This window comes from Budorcas taxicolor, chromosome 5 (genome assembly GCF_023091745.1).
Source record: "Budorcas taxicolor isolate Tak-1 chromosome 5, Takin1.1, whole genome shotgun sequence".
Classification (NCBI taxonomy): Eukaryota; Metazoa; Chordata; class Mammalia; order Artiodactyla; family Bovidae; genus Budorcas; species Budorcas taxicolor.
The window spans coordinates 92,246,735-92,261,398 of NC_068914.1; positions in this window are offsets into that span (position 1 = coordinate 92,246,735).

Sequence of the window (14,664 nt, forward strand, 5' to 3'; positions counted from 1 at the left end):
TTTCTTTGTTAATGTGGTCTGTGTAGTAAAATCCTTGCCAATGAAGGGAGAGCCAGATTTGTGGCACGGCCCATAACACACATACACTACCAAGACCACACACAGATCAAAAAGATAAAGGCACACATTGCTTTTGAGCGGTGACCCATGTGCCAAAAATGAGGTTTTACCTACAATAGACGGAAGAATCTAAGAGTTTGGGCTCAGGGTATCAAGAGTTTCCTTTTCTGTTCTAGTCCCCATTTTAAAAGGACAGTAGGAAAGTATTTTTTTATACACTTTCGATTGTCCTAATATCACTATTTACAGCTGAAAAAGAAATAAGGAACCTCTCCCACTGGTCACCATTGTGAGGAAAGAAGCAGCCTGATGCAGGTCTGAGATATGTCCCTATGGAGCCAGAGTGTTTGGCCTTATTTCTGAGTAATCCACTGTTTAACTATGAGCCTCAATTTCCTGTAAAGTGGGAATAATCACTGTGCCTACCTCATGAGATTATTGTGAGAATTAACCAAGGTAATACAAGTGTGGTGCTTAGCATGGTTCCTAGAACCTAAGAAGGTTTCTTAGGTTCCTTCATAAGAAGTTTCAGTTGTTTGCTATGAATATAGTAAAAATCTTGCCTTATGCCATCAATATGCTCCAAAATTAAATTGCATAAAATATGAAGTTGATTTACTCCAGCATTAATAAATAGTATAGTTTCAGTCAATCTGTGTTGTTTCAAAAAGCACCAAGAAGACTATATACTGCAATTGACCATTTACTGGACTATGAGGATCCATGAAGATGTTGCCACTTTAATGCATCCTCTTCCCAAAACTAAAGCTTTACTCTTCTGCCTACCTCCTATCCCCTTACAGGGTTGGGTATAGTATAAGTAAAATCACAGTGGGTCTGAATTGGTGTTAACAGAGGAGGAGAAACATAATGGAAGGTGGTACTTGTTATTAAGGTAGATATCTCAAACCTGCGTTTAACTTTCCTAATAGATGGCTCTTGGCCCCGAATGCACATTAGAATCACCCAAGGAGCTTTAAAGGCAAAACTTCAAAGACCTTTGGTCCTGCAAAATGTAGTTATCCAGACTTGGGTTCAGATTCTCTCCACCAGTTTTAGGTATATAATATTTGACAAGCTATTAACCTCTTTTATTTTTCTTTTTTTCTCATCTGTGAGATGGGATTGTTGCAAGGATTAAAGATAATATATTTAAAACTCTGAGCATAAATCTTGGCATGTGGTAGGTAATCAATAAACACAATTTGTTAAAGAGTTCAGCCTGAACTGTCCTCCACCTCCACTAAACTCAGTTATGAAAACTGCCTTGAAAATGGTTAAGAACTGGTTAAAAAGGTCTTGTTTTTCAAAGTAGAAAACTAAGTTGAACCCGACAATTGCCACAGCTTACTACTTGGAGGCAGTTGGGGTAATGGAAACATTATATGAGGAAATAATAGCTGAATTTGATAAAGAATGGATACATGTACATGTGTAACTGAATCACTTTGCTGCACACCTGAAACTAAGACAACATTGTTAATCAACTAGACGGTGAGATGGTTAGATTGCATCATCGACTCAATGGATAGGAATCTGAGAAAACACTGAGAGAGAGCGGAGAACAGAGGAGCCTGGTGTGCTGCAGTTCATGGGATAGCAAAGAGTCAGACACGATTTGGTGACTGAACAACAATTCCAATATAAAATTTAAAAGTTTAAAAAAGAGGTGATGGCTGATAATTATCCAAATTTTGTGAAAAATATAAACCCACAGATTCAAGAACCTCAACAAACTCCAAACAGAAGGAGCATAAAGAAAGCTACACTCAAGCACATCACAATTAAATTTCTGAAACCAATGCTAAAGAGAAAATCTAAATAGCAACTAGCTGGGGAAAAGACATGTTATGTAGAGAGGAATAAAAATAATAACCATAGCAGACTTCTCATCATAAACCATGCAGGCCTAAAGGCAATGGACTGTTATTTTTTTAAGTGCTGGAAGAATTAACTGCCAACCTAGATTTCTATACCCAGCAAAGACTTTTTTTTTAAATGAAGGCAAAATAAAAACCTTTTCAGGTCAATAAAAGGTAAGAGACTTTCACTATAAGAAATGTTAAAACATGCCCTTTTTCTTTGAGCAGAAGAAAATTATACCAGATGGGAATTTGGATCTGCAGAGAAAGGTAAAGAGCAATCCAAATGATAAATATGTGGATAAATATTTTTTTTAAGATATTTTCCCCCCTCATTTTCACCTTTTTCACACCTATCCATCCTTCTAAGAAGAAACCCTATACTTCTTTACCAACCCTTCATATGTCAAACTCAACACACTATATGAGCCAAATTGATTAGGTAAGTGAGGGAAGCCTGTGTATGATTGTAGGAAACAATGAGGGCAGTGATAAACTCAAGAATGTATGTTTCATCTAAAAGGAACATCTATTACTCAGCTTGGCTGATTTTTGTTGGGAGGAAATTGAGAACAACTTTTTCTTTATTTTAATGTAGTCAACTAATCAAACTCAACCAAAGCTGAAAAGCCTTAATATATTATACTCATGGGCTATGTTTGGACTTGGACCACCAGGATACAACTACAATATTATATATCCTTCACTTGTGCTCTCATAATACTCAATGGGTATCTATTACACTTAGTAAAATGTATTATAATTTTTTGTTGATATGTGGGCTCTTTCCTGGTGGCTCAGATGGTAAAGCATCTGCCTACAATGTGGGAGACCTGGGTTCAATCCCTGGGTTGGGAAGATCTCCTGGAGAAGGAAATGGCAACCCACTCCAGTACTCTTGCCTGGAAAATCCTATGGACAGAGGAGCCTGGTAGGCTACCATCCATGGGGTCACAAAGAGTTGGACTTGACTGAGTGACTTCACTCATATATATTTGTATATGTCTTTTGTTGATATATGTATGTGCAGCTAGATTAAAACTGTTTATGGGAAAGAACCATGTCTTATTTATTTTTATATGCCAAGTGATTAGTGCATAGTCTGGCATAGGAAGCACTTCCCAAATACTAATTAAATTGGAGGTCATTTTGATATATTTTTTTTCCACAGATGAGCTCATACTATCTGCTTTTCTGAGAACTGAGGACAGGTTTAGGAGTTAAGCACTTGACTAAAATTTTGGCATAGTTCCCTGGGTATATGTGCGTGCTCAGTTTCTTCAGTATGTCCAACTCTTGGCAACCATTATGGACTGTAAGCCACCAACATCCCCTGTCCATGGGATTTTTATGGCAACAATACTGGAGTGGGTTGCTGTTCCCTCCTCCAGGGGATTATGCATCAAAATAATTTGGTTTGCTTGGTTTCATTCAGTTGAGAAGGCTATGCTACCCTTACAGTGGAAATGTTCTGTGAGAAACATGAATATGAAGATTAAAGCAATTTGGCATTTTGGTAGCTGTAGTCTTACTTCATAGCCTTTACTTTTAGGATAAAAAACAAACCACAAAGCTTGTCCCTCATCTTCTCCAAGAATACATCTCCTAAAGTAATTTCATAGAGATGCATTTGCTACTGGCAAATCATGCTCAGTCACTTCAGTCATGTCCAACCAACTCTTTGCAACCCTATGGACTGTAGCCCGCTAGGCTCCTCTGTCCATGGAATTTTCCAGGCAAGAATACTGGAGTGGGTTGCGTGCCCTCTTCTAGGGGACCTTCCTGACCCGGGGATCAGACCCAAGTCTCTTATGTCTCTTGCATAGGCAGGCAGGTTCTTTACCAATAGTGCCACCTGGGCAGCCCCTGTTACTGGGTTAGTTTCTATCTAAGTATGAATGCGGAGAAGGTGGTGGTACCCCACTCCAGTGCTCTTGCCTGGAAAATCCCATGGATGGAGGAGCCTGGTAGGCTGCAGTCCATGGGGTCGCTAAGAGTAGGGCACGACTGAGCGACTTCACTTTCGCTTTCCACTTTCATGCATTGGAGAAGGAAATGGCAACCCACTCTAGTAATCTTGCCTGGAGAATCCCAGAGACAGAGGAGCCTAGTGGGCTGCTGTCTATGGGGTCGCACAGAGTTGGACACGACTGAAGTGACTTAGCAGCAGCAGCAGCAAGCATGAATGCAGGTACAGAAATAAAATGGAGGAATAAAATCTATCATTTTATTCCTCTCTAGGGTTTCTTTTTAGTCCACCATCTCCACCTACCAACCCAGTCTCCCTACATATATACATTTCATTTCACCCTGCACGTTTTGGTCTCACCATTAAAAAAACAAGTTGACAATGAACATCATTTCTCGGAAGTTGTCCCAATACTCAGAGGAGTAAAAATAAAATATTGATGGTAGTCAATGCACTGAGTCCTCATTGTATGCTAGGTAGATGATATCATGTCATTTAATCCTCACAATAATCTCCCTTTCACACATAAGAAGACTGAAGCCCAAGGTTTCATAGCTAATATGTTCTGCAATTGGACTTTGTGTTCTTACTTGTTATATCCTTGTTTCTCAAAGCATCATCACCTTCAGGTCTGTTAGAAAGGTAGCATCTTGGGTCTCACTCCAGACCCGCTGAGTCAGAACCTGCATTTTAGTATGATCCCAGGTGACTTGATGCACATTAAAGTTTGAGAAATACTGGTCTACATTTACACCACTTCCTGTTGGGTATTCCTGATAGTGCCTGTGATCTCTGTGGCTGAAAGCTCCAGCACACTTCTTGGTGCATCCAACTTGCTCGTCAGGAGTTATTTCAGCAGCAAGATTTTTGCTTGTCAATTTCCATTGTGTTGATATAAATTCTCACTCCAAGAACTCTCCTTTATTCCCATCCACCATCATGCTTCATTTTCCACTCTTGGACTCATCTCAAAGATGTGAATAAGGTGGGCCAGGGGGCTTGTGAGAAGTAAGTGGGCCACTGGGCTTGCCTGTGGCATTAATTCCCTGAACAATATATGGCCCCAACTTCTGAGTGACTCTGGAGGGTCACCGAACTAATAAGTTCTCCCAGTGCCCGTTTTTGCCCCTGTGCAGGTCGTAGGGAAGTGCTGTGCTCAGGAGGGCAGGGGAACCCTACAGGAAATATTTCTGAAGCAAGAATCTTGGCAGAGCTAGAGGTATGGAAGCAGTTATGGATACAAAGGTACATGGATGCTAGTAACTTTATTAAAGCTAATTTTTGCATCAGTACCACTCACAAGCAAAATTCTAACCAGTACGTACACATTTTATTGTGTCCAAGACACTGTGGAACTGATTTATTGTAAAAGTGGGCTCTCAAAATATTATGTGAATCAAAGTTGTTGAATGGTCAATAAAAATGATGTTTTTCAGCTAAGGTATTTCATTCACATTTGCTTTGATATGGCACTGGTGACAAAGGACACTTTTTATGACATTCTTTAAAGCACCATTATGATGTAAATAATAATTAATTTTCTTCTTTTCAAGAGCTAAGGTGTCTCCAAGCTTTTTGTTTGCCAGTTCTCTTTGTAAGCCTTTTGTCTTCCTGACCAGTCATCTGTAGGGGTCTGAGTTAAGCAGAAGGGGCTGCTGAGGAGTGATGGGAGGGAATTCTTTCCTCCTGAGATGTGGTTGAGACAGAATACTGGGACAGAAGCCAAGTTTCCTGCCAACTGTGTAGAGCATGAAACTGTAGGATACCTATTGATGTTGTCATAACTTTGTTTTCCACTTTAAATGAGCATAAACACTTCATAGAAATAATGTTGTTCTATAGAGACAGCCTGGCATAGCCAACCAGAGCCATATCTCTGGGCACTTATCCACCTGAGTAGCAGAGGGACATTTTCACAGAGTTCTTACATTAGCAAGATTAGGAAGTTACGGGAATATCTTTATCATAGAATCAAAATGCTCAAAGGAGGCACTATAAAGTCATTTTATGTATTTTCTTCAAAGATAGGCAGACATCCAAATTTTTACAGAGATGAGAGGCAGCAAGGTATAATGAAAAAAGCTAGGCTGTAGGCTGATCCAAATATTGGAATTAATTTTAGTTCTATTAATTATTAACATGACTTTGAAGGAATTTTTCAAGCTCTCTGATTTTTAATTTTCTCATATTCAAAAATGAGGAAATAGGTGCTTTTGTACTTTTGATCCTCAAAACATAAATGCAAGTTGATGGTAAGATAGTGAAACAATGGATTTAATAGATGAGGGATCCTGTTTCCATATAAGTTTTACTTCTTAGACACAATATTTTAATGATTTAAATTCTCACATCACATCTCACCTAGGTTCTTTGATTCTGTTTTACTTTGCAACTGCGCGAGTAGTTTGTCTGTTTAAGTGAGAATCTGGCTGAGGTCGGAAAGTGATCCTTTTTAACATGCTGAGTAATTTTTCATCCTTTTCTGTATTGTATTAAGTTTGTGATCTTCATATTAGTTACTAGTATCTAGTATCGATACTAGTATTATATTTATTTTTCTATTTTTCACCATTTTAATAGAAAATAATGATAAATTGAAAAAACCATTCAAATAACTGCACAAATATTGAACTTTGGATTGCTCCATCCACAGAAGTTACTTGTTGGGATAGTTGGTTACTGTTAACTGTTGCTACAAAGAACTTCCAAATCTCCTGGCTTGGTTCTTTTTTTTTTTTTTTTTTTACTTACATAGAATCAAATGGGGTTGATCTTGCTTGAGCAGTTCTTCAAGATGGGACTCAAAGGTCCTGGCATTTTCCCTAGGTGGCTCTGTTGCCCATTAGGGCCTCCTTGGGAGGCCTCTGTTGAATCTGTTTTATTCAGCCAATAGATATGCAAAGAGTAAGAATAAGGAGCATCTCAAGTGTCTTTTTAAAGGCTGTAAGTATGTACATCACATCTGCTCATATCTCATTGGCCATAAATTTTCATGAGATCCTATCTAGATGCAACAGGAATGAGAGATGTCATTTCCCATTTTGCCTAGGAGAGAAGCCGAATGGTTTGGTGAACCCATCACAGTGTCTCTGCCTGACAGCATTGCTAAACCAAACTGAGCTATAGCAGGCAGAGCATCTCTCAAAAAGTTTGTTTATCAACTGATGTACAAGAGGGTGGTTTGGGTATATAGTTGGTAGTTTATAACCATTTGTGCATGACATATGAGAGCTGAATTTATGAACATTGTGGAATATCTGTATGTCTACCTCTTAGAGTTAATCTACTTTGGAGTAGTTGCAAAGAGTTTGGGAGAGAGTTAAGTGACAGCATATGGCACCAAGTTAACACTGACCTGTGTTTCTCACAGAAAGGAACCCAGACCAGCATCACTGGCATCACCTTGGAACTTGGCAGAAATACTGGATTTCACTTCAGAACTACTGACTCATAAAGTTGGGGTGTGGCCGACAATCTGTATTTTTACAAATACATCTAGGTAATTCTGATGCAATGAAGTTTAAGAACTACCAGTTCAGATATCTTTTTCCACCGCCACCCCCCACCAAGGAAGGGACATATTCATTTCAAAGAAAATAGATTCTCTCACAGTCTTTTTTAGAGATTGTGATGAACGGGTTCCAGCTACTCTGAAATATCTTATAGGTTGATTTTTCTACAGTTTCCTCATGTTCATTTTGAGGTGTCCTCGGGGAGAGTGTAACATCTGATGATCACTCTTCCTGCACTTCTGCATCAATGTCAAGGCCATTTGGCCATCTGTAGGTCTTTTCTTCTTTAGGTTCACTTAAAACTCTTATGATATGTCTGCTAGTTTTCACATGTGACTGAAAGTATATTAACTGCCATTTTCTTGTGTCTTTTTGTGTGTGAAAAATGGTGCATTATAATAATTTCATATCTGAAAAATTTTCCGTGGACTTTAATTTCCCCTTCAAAAATGGAAATTTATTTCTTCAAAACTCTTTATCAAAAATAAGAATGTATATTATGTGAGAATACATCAGGGAAACAAAGATTTCTTGCAGTGAGCTACTGTTATCTGAAAATTATCAGCTGTACCAGCATAACCGGTATTTTCTATCAATAACACATGAGTGATTCTTGCTATTATGATCATTATTTATATCAGAACACTTTAAAAAGAAGTAAATTCTGATGAGTTCAATAATGTGAAAGGTATTTGACTTGAGTGAAAAATAGTTAATTCATACAATAAGCCACAATTATTTAACCAGATCAAAGATTAGTAGTTTTCCTTCTGGACTGGTGGTGAGACCTTCTCCCCTTTCTGCATCTGGTGAAGAGAAAAAGAGATACTAATTTCTTAGGTGAATTTATAGAAGGCAATTGAACAAACAAAAAAGAATAGGAAAGAAATATAACCACACAAAGGAGATGGCTTGGGACACTGGCTTGGGTAAAGGACAGATCCTTTGGGAATACCTTCCCAAGATTTTCATCTTATCTTTTTTTTTTTTTTTTGTCTGCATCTCAAAATGTACCGTCTCCTGGGGATGAATCCGATCTGTTCTGGGCCTGCCTTCCTGACGTCCCGCTAGAATTCAGTTACTTAGGAATGAAGAGCCACGTTATAATGTGGACACTTAAGGGAACAGAGACCGTGGTTTCTCTGGTCTGACTTGAATTTGGGAGGACTGGTTTGCCTAATTTCAGAAGTGTGGTGACCCAGAGACACGGGGGCCATATTTTTCTGCTTCCTTACTCATCCATTTGCCAGTTTCCTGTTCAGTTCTCTTCTTTTGCTTAGTAGGTTTCTGGGTATTTTCATTTATTAATGTTACAAATGCCTTTTCAGCTGAATTACTCATTTACACATTCCAATGAGAATTTTCATTTGCCAGTTATATCACAGCTGGCATAATTAACAATGTCAAGTTTTTAAACTATACTGTGACAACATTTAAACTTGTTATGCTTTTGCCTGTGGATATAATTAAGACAGTGTGTTTGGTATCAGTTTATTCTAAAAAAGCAAAGTAAAAGCAGATGAGGTGTATTTATAGACTCATCAGCCAATGAATGGATGAAAGAGAAAAAGAAATTAATGGGGAAATGTCAGCCAGAATGGAGGAGGGACCCACGGCAAAGTTCATTTCCAGACCAACTATTTGGAATTTATTCCAAAGACAGCTGTCTCTTGAATTACAGTAGGGGGAAAAAAATGACATTGTAAGACTATCAGGCCTCAAGTTAAGAAGCAGGCAAAGAGTATATACTTCAAATAAACTTCTGCAGTCAGGGTGGGGGCCCAGGCACAATACTTACAGTCAAAGCCCCACCTGGAGTTATGCCCTCCTACAAAGACTGGGGCTTAGGAAAATCTGGGAAAGAAGGAAAATCTCTAGGAAACATAGGAGCTTTGGAACTTGGTCCTGGCCACTTGAAAGCTGTTTTGATTTGGAGCCAAAGACCCCGTGTTGGGGGAGTAGTGAGGGGAAAGTAGAGAAAAGGGCAGAAGACAAAACTGTAGTATAAAACTCCAACCCAGGGAATTCAGTTTTCAGAACAGACAAAGAAGAAAAATGAATTGCAAAGCTTAAGGGATCTAGATTCATTTCTCTGTGTTCTCTCATGAGCCTGGCCAGTACATTTCCTTGACTGTGAAATGAAACACAAAAGTTGTCGGAGATTCTTGGGCATGTGTCTAACATTAGACACAGGTGGGGCAGAACAAATCTGCATTGTCTTGAGTACGTAGAAAGGGGCAGTGTGATGGGAGGAAGTGTGGTTGTTTTGGTGTCCTATTTTTAACCATCAATATCTCAGAAACTAGGAGAAATGACATGGATCCAATAAAAGTTCTGTGGTCTGCAGCAGTTCAGCTAGGGTGCAGAGTAGGGGTGAGAGAGCTGCAGAAAAAATGGCTTCCCCAATTCTCTTCCCAAGAGAGTCTAAAGGAATGTCTATTAATGACTTAAAAGAAATTTCTTTGGATTTTCATGGGTGAATGCCCAAGAAGGGTTCTTCAAAAATTCAGATTGAAAATCTCTTTTCTAGACAATTAAAACATATTAGTAAAAGGTGACTTAATTCAGAAAAGAAAAGTCTCCGGGGGATTCGTGGAGGAATGCTTCTTTCATTTGTTGTAGATGCTTGTCTCTGGATCCTAACATACCCGTGTTTCCCATGTGTAGTTCTGTTTCTTCACATGTCCCTGCAGTCAGTCTTTTCCTCCTTCTTCCACCTCAGTGAATGTTATTGACGTACGTTATTGACATACTTTATTGACGTATAGGAACACAGGCTCTTGATTTCACTCTTTAAAGAGAGAGACGATGATGGTACTGACCCTACATAGAAAAGAAAGAAGGGAGGGAAGAAGGGAGGGAAGGGGGGAGGAAGAAAGAAAAAGAATCAAGGCATCACAAATCTAGTTGTTTTCATCATCTAGTCAAACCATCCTATTTCTGAACAATCTGCTCAGCTGTGGCACATCTGGAAAGACTGAGGAAATGAGTTCACAGGGTTTTGAGCTTTGTTTTTGCTGAGTTGATTGTTCTGTCATATAGATAAAACCTGTGTGTATACACATTTAAACATATATATATATATGCATATACCATATGAAAACTCTACAGTTAACTCATAAGGCAGTTACCTGACTATGCAGATCACTCTGTAGTTTAAAACAATGCTTTTCCAACTATGTGTGGCAAAGATCCAGTTTGAGAATTTCCAGCCAGTCATGACTGATATTTTTGTAAAATATATCAAAAATGAATTACAAGAAAAACTGAATTAAAAAATATTCCAAAAGAGAGCAAAATGCAAGCCTCTAATGTCTAACGTCAGATTTAATAGGCAAAAAAAAATTACCTGCAAAACTACTCTAGAGTGAGTGCGTGCGTGCTAAGCAGCTTCAGTCGTGTCCAACTCTTTGTGACACTATAGACTGTGGCCCACCAGGCTCCTCTGTCCATGGGATTCTCCAGGCAAGAATACTGGAGTGGATTGCCATTTCCTTCTCCAACTCTAGAAGTATTAATATCTAAATGCTTCCTCTTGATTTCTGTGCTTCATTCATAGTGTGACTACCGTCAGCTCAGGGGCCAACACTGTCTGGCTCAGAGGTATCACCAGTCTAGCTGTTCTCTACGCAGAGGTAGAAAAGTAAATGGATAACAGTTTAGGTTGTTTTAGTTCAGAGTCATTAACATACCCTTGAAATATAGACAGGGAGATTGAGTCTGGTATTTTTCAAATAATTTAGTCTCACTGTGTAATTATGTATTCTTTTCTTTTAAAAGAAAACATTTTATTGCCTGAGCACTGTTGATTTATAAAAATCACTGAGGTATTTGCTTAAGTAAAATAAACTATATACATGGAATATCACTGGTATCATATGGATCCAGTTTGTATTCAAACACTGGAAGAATGAATCTGTTTTAACACTGAAATTGTTTTAAGAATGAAACAGTTTCTGAAATGTAAATAAGGGCATAGTAATCTGAACTACATATAGAGCTGATATAATATACAGATTCATGTATGCCATTTAAAAAAATCGATCTTTCTTTACCCAAATATAGTGAATTACTGTGAACCACTGCCTAATCCAGTGTTGACTGAGTAGTGTTAATTCACAGATTGGGTTGAAATGGCCAGGAATATTGTGAGAGCTGAGAAGACTCTAAGGTGAATTGTGTGTTTTCCTCTTAAACTGTAAGAAACAACAATTCCCACCGACCCCAAGTTGCCCTAATGAACTTTCCACGCATAGGCTAATAGAATTTACGTCCATAAAAGCAGTAAATTAAAGAAATGGAAGCTTGAGTTGCAAAGACATTCTTTTGCTATAAATTTATTATTTGTGAAGAAGAATTTCTTTTTTAACACAAAATGCAGAGCAGAACTATTGCTTATCATCCCCACATGGACCAAGTGGTGAAAGGACTGCGGTGTTGTGAAAATCATATTTATTGTTATCATATGTTTTCCTTAGCTGTGGCTATCAGAGAACCTTTTTGGGAGGGTATCATTTACAATACCCTATTGTTTGACATTCAGCTTTACGATTCCATTTCAATAGTAGTTTATTACCAATGCATCTTTTTTTTCCTTTGTAGATTTAATTTTATATATATGTCACACTCTAGTAATAAGATTTTAAGAATTACTCAGTAATTGAGCCATGTGAATTCAATGGTCTCTAAGTCTCGGGTCTAAAGAAATTACTGAGTAAGTAAATTTTGGGTGGTGAGCATGAAGAGAGTTCACATAAATATATAGCTTAAACATGAGCTAAAATCCACGTAAAGACAACAAATGACACCAACTGTCCTTGTTGTGGTCAGTGAGAGGAGCTGGCTGTCTGAAGGCTGAATTAGAAGTGAGGACAGAGTGTCCTAACTTGGATAGGGGTCTTTGTGGGTCCAAGTGCACCAAGATTTGGGGTGCAACTGTTGGCTGCACTTTGGACACCTCAGAGTGCTGAAACCACTTAAAATTTGCCCATTGTAAGGTGTATGCTCCCACAGGGGACCCTTCCAGTGCTCTCAATGGCAGGGATCATCAAAAACACACACGTGAATCTGAGGGGCTCTGTGTTCTGAGAAAGGATGTCTCCAGGAGAAGACCATCATTCTCTCAGCCCATGTGCTTAGATCCATTTTTGACCCCAGGGCATGATTTGCCATTTGTTGGCCCATGCTGGGTTTCTGTCTTCTGTCGTTTGTGCTTGCTAATATACAGTCTCCAGCTGATTGCTTTTTTGTATGTAATGAATATTTTATTTATTTATTTTTAATTTTATTGAAGTATAGTTATTGACAATGTTAATTTGTGCTATACAGCCAAGTGATTTAGTATATACACACACACACACACACACACACTGGTCATAGCACACACCCTCTTCCAACAACAAAAGAGAAGACTCTACACATGCACATCACCAGATGGTCAACACTGAAATCAGATTGATTATATTCTCTGCAGCCAAAGATGGAGAAGCTCTATACAGCCAGCAAAAACAAGACCAGGAGCTGACTGTGGCTCAGATCATGAACTCCTTATTACCAAATTCAGACTCAAATTGAAGAAAGTAGGGAAAACCGCTAGACCATTCAGGTATGACCTAAATCAAATCCCCTATGATTATACAGTGGAAGTGAGAAATAGATTTAAGGGACTAGATCTGATAGATAGAGTGCCTGATGAACTATGGAATGAGGTTTGTGACATTGTACAGGAGACAGGGATCAAGACCATCCCCATGGAAAAGAAATGCAAAAAAGCAAAATGGCTGTCTGGGGAGGCCTTACAAATAGCTGTGAAAAGGAGAGAGGCAAAAAGCAAAGGAGAAAAGGAAAGATAAAAGCATCTGAATGTAGAGTTCCAAAGAATAGCAAGAAGAGATAAGAAAGCCTTCTTCAGAGATCAATGCAAAGAAATCGAGGAAAACAACAGAATGGGAAAGACTAGAGATCTCTTCAAGAAAATTAAAGATACCAAGGGAACATTTCATGCAAAGATGGGCTCGATAAAGGACAGAAATGGTCTGGACCTAACAGAAGCAGAAGATATTAAAAAGAGGTGGCAAGAATACACGGAAGAACTGTACAAAAAAGATCTTCACGAACCAGATAATCATGATGGTGTGATCACTCATCTAGAGCCAGACATCCTGGCATGTGAAGTTAAGTGGGCCTTAGAAAGCATCATTACGAACAAAGCTAGTGGAGGTGATGGAATTCCAGTTGAGCTGTTTCAAATCCTGAAAGATGATGCTGTGAAAGTGCTGCACTCAATATGCCAGCAAATTTGGAAAACTCAGCAGTGGCCACAGGACTGGAAAAGGTCAGTTTTCATTCCAATCCCAAAGAAAGGCAATGCCAAAGAATGTTCAAACTACCACACAATTGCACTCATCTCGCATGCTAGTAAAGTAATGCTCAAAATTCTCCAAGCCAGGCTTCAGCAATACGTGAACCGTGAACTTCCTGATGGTCAAGCTGGTTTTAGAAAAGGCAGAGGAACCAGAGATCAAATTGCCAACATCCGCTGGATCATTAAAAAAGCAAGAGAGTTCCAGAAAACCATCTATTTCTGCTTTATTGACTATGCCAAAGCCTTTGACTGTGTGGATCACAATAAACTGTGGACAATTCTGAAAGAGATGGGAATACCAGACCACCTGACCTGCCTCTTGAGAAATCTGTATGCAGGTCAGGAAGCAACAGTTAGAACTGGACATGGAACAACAGGCTGGTTCCAAATAGGAAAAGGTGTACGTCAAGGCTGTATTTTGTCACCCTGCTTATTTAACTTCTATGCAGAGTACATCATGAGAAACGCTGGGCTGGAAGCAACACAAGCTGGAATCAAGATTGCCGGGAGAAATCTCAATCACCTCAGATATGCAGATGACACCACCCTTATGGCAGAAAGTGAAGAGGAACTAAAAAGCTTCTTGATGAAAGTGAAAGAGGAGAGTGAAAAAGTTGGCTTAAAGCTCAACATTCAGAAAACGAAGATCATGGCATCCGGTCCCATCACTTCATGGCAAATAGATGGGGAAACAGTGGAAACAGTGTCAGACTTTATTTTTGGGGGCTCCAGAATCACTGCAGGTGGTGACTGCAGCCATGAAAGTAAAAGACGCTTACTCCTTGGAAGAAAAGTTATGACCAACCTAGATAGCATATTGAAAAGCGGAGACATTACTTTGCCAACTAAGGTCCATCTAGTCAAGGCTATGGTTTTTCCAGTGGTCATGTATGGATG